This window comes from Symphodus melops (genome assembly GCF_947650265.1).
Source record: "Symphodus melops genome assembly, chromosome: 1".
Classification (NCBI taxonomy): domain Eukaryota; kingdom Metazoa; phylum Chordata; class Actinopteri; order Labriformes; family Labridae; genus Symphodus; species Symphodus melops.
The window spans coordinates 14,868,394-14,872,025 of NC_136691.1; positions in this window are offsets into that span (position 1 = coordinate 14,868,394).

Here is a 3,632-nt window from a genome sequence, read left to right on the forward strand (position 1 = left end):
AAAAGAACATAACTTACACAGAGTTGACTTCCCATCAATATTTAAAACAACAGACATGAACAAACATAATGGAAATGTGGAAGAACCTTACTACAATTCTGTCTTTTCTTTTAAAATAGAAACCTGCTCTTTTGATAGATGCCTAGTCAGTGAGCTGTGTTGTAATTCAAAAGGGTTTATTTAAAAGAAAAATTCAGATTTAAATTAAAAAAAACAATTTACATTTGGGAACAAAAGTGCTTAAACTCCCTTCTTTGCAATCTTTACAAAATATAACCCCGTCCCCACTCCCCAAAACTACAGATTAAAAATACATAACTCATCCCACAACTTTCCTCATTGCAGAGGAACTGATTTAGCTCATTTGGAGTAGCAGGTTCCAGATGTTCAGAGACTCTCCTACACGTCGGCCACAGGTTCAACTCTCGGTATCAGCCCTTAGGTGCATGTCTGCCAAACTCTGTCCTATCCACATTTCCTGTCTCCCATCAACTGTCCTATAAATACAAGATAAAGGGCCAACAAATATAAATAAAAGAAAAATATATCTCATTGCATGTATAGTTATTTCCAAACAGTCCCTTATTTCTGACACTTACTGGGAACCCTTCGTAATGTTGCACTAAATTCAGAGAAGTGATACTGATCTGTGATCATCCTAAGGGGATCTTCTCCCTGGAGTCCAGAGGACGTCCTGTCCCGTCTCAGGTGTTCTTTTTGTCTATCCCCTAATCTGATGAATCAATAACAGCTCCGGTGACCACGTTGCCACGACATTCTCCCAAACATTACACTTAAGGTCAGAGAGGTTAGACAAGAGGGCTGGAAGTGGTTTCTTTCCATAGATCTCAGGTCGGATTTTAAACAAGTGAAATCAGATCAGATCTGGAAGCCACTTCTGCCCTCCTGTTTGTCAGTGTGTGCTTTGGTCTGCTCTCCAACCCCTGACAACAAACAGAAAAACTAAACATTAACATCTCTGTCACGTAATTATTTAATTTTTCAACTTATAAGTTACAAATAAACAGAGCATTTCTATCCTGGCGCACAAACAGACAGGATATAGTTCATCAATTAGACAGTAATTCCAAATAAGTTAAATTGAATTCTTGATATATTTTAATGTTTACTCCATTTAAATATTTCTTACTTTAAATATGATTATTACAGATCTTGCAAAAATACTACACTGTGCATTGGCTGTCTGCTTGTTTAAAGAGTGCCCGGTGCTTCCTGGGTTCAGATATGTACACTTCAATAGAAATCACCTGAAGGGAGTCTCTCCCTGCCTGCTCTCTACGACCTGACAGGCCATGACGGCATGGAGTCCCTTCACTCTCCTCTTTCTGTCATTTGGTCAAATCTCAATTATCGCTGTGGTGCTTTGAAAACTAATTTGAAATAAAAGAAAAAATTATGCATATCTTTGTCTGAATTTGTTAAGTTCATTTTCCAAAAATAGTACGTCTAAAAATATATCGCATATGCCATCTTAGGAAACAGACATAATAAAATATTCTTAATAAGGATAAATTGTAAAGTAGGAGAATATATATATATATTACCTCTTAGAAGAATCTGGGCGCTAATAGAAATGAAAAAAACCCAACCATCAGGGTTGGGTTTTGTTTAGGGTTGAATGAGTCACGCTGCCCAGATCGAGAAAAAGTTCAAGATGGCTTTATAGAGGGGGAAACTTTGTTTCAAATCTCGTTTTATAGAACATGGCGTTTGGCGGTGTAGGAAAGCAATCCGGTACTCTTTATGTTTTTAAAAAAGGTACACACATACACACACACACACTCCGACACGACTCGTTTTGTACATGACAGTACAACACTTGCAGGTTAAAAGGCAATGAATGAGTTTGGTTGATAACCGCAACTCATAATTACATATCAAACACCAACCCAGCCCACCTTCAGTCCAAATACACGCCTACACGCTGCTACGTCAGAGGCCTTCTCTCAACTCTCCTCACATTGACAGTGTGGATACATACACATATATACTGTATATTTATATAGGTATGTCAGAGCTGATTCAGAGATCAAATGGATGGAATGACTCTCAGGTTGTGCATCAGGTCACATGACAAACCGGCTTGCGACTCCTCAAATAATAAAGACTATAAGAAAAGTTTGCACTGACAAAAGCAGCCATTACATCCTTTTTGTTTCTGTCTCTACCAATCACACATTCTCACACTTAAACAAAACACACTGTGTTCAAAGTTGCTAGAAAAAAAAAAAAGGAAATAAAAAACGTTAGTAATAATCGAGGAATGGATTAGTGCAAATAGATAAAGGGAACACGAGCAGGATTGCTGACAAGGAGAAGTGTGAGGGAGGACTTTGGTTTATCTTCAGGAGGTGAGATGGGGAGGGGCAAAAATACTGTGCATGTCTGATTAAAACAAGTGGTGGAAAAGACACATCACAATGTTTTAGGGGGCAAAGCGAGCAGGTAAAGCGCAGCAAATCAATGACACAAATCCTTGTAAAGTTGCAACCGTTTGGGATCCAATATAAAATATCTGGGCCTATATTCAAAAATGTTATCGTAACTTTTGTGCAAAAACACAGAACATTTCCTGGTTTAAACTTTTCAGTTATACAGAATTGTTTTCTGTTTTCTTTGACTTACCGAGATAACCGAGGGAATCGTTATGCCTGGTTTCAATATTTGACTAATTTCACTGACAAAAAGATGAACGAATAAAGAAAACAATCAATGATCACAGCTCAAAACTAGTGTAAGTTCTCGAGCGAGCGTTTAAAGTCTCTTTCTTGACTGACAACCAAACAACTTTTCTTGGTGGCATAGTAAATCTGATCTTCCAAATTCTTAGCTGTACTTCTTGTGATTCGCTGTCTAAAGCTCCACCTGCAAGTAAAGACAGCCACAGGGACAAAAACAGAGGAAGAATCAAAAGAAACAAAATGTGAAAGAATGAGTGGATGGACCTCGTTTTGCTAAGCTCACAGGGCCACTAGCCGCTCAAGGGACTGAGCCCCTCAGGAACGAGACTCTTGAGTTTGTTTGCTAGTTTGAAATCCACGTTGTGTTTTTGTTAGGTGTAACTTTTCACATCCCCTGCCCTGCTCCAAGGCCTGTTTCAGAAAGCTGATTTTGTGCAAACACTGAGTGTGTTAACCTTCTTCCTGTCAGGGAAAGTCTGAGTTTTCCGTCTGGGAAAAGTGTAACTCAAGCCTGTTCCAGAAAGTGAGGTAATTTAAGCTTGGGGTAAGTTACTATGGTTACCAAGTCTGTGGACCTAAATTGGTGAGGAGCAGGTTTTCACTTACTGGATTGCTCCAAAATGGGAACAAATTTGAGGTTCAATACCAATTTACCCGATTTCATCTGTGATCTTATAATTGTGATAACAAGACTACATTCAAACTAACGTGCTCACACGAGCAGTAGTTTTTATACTTGCTGTACATCTACATGGGGATGTATAGTTTCAGAGGGCTAGAGTATGAGAACCACTTTTCTGTCACTTGTTGCCATGGTGAATTGTAGTATTGAGGCTCCATTAATGTTGGCTTTTAATAGTTGTGCTGCAAATGCTGCAATGCTCCTGCAAACTACTCAGAGTCAACTAAACAAACTCAAATTAGCTCATC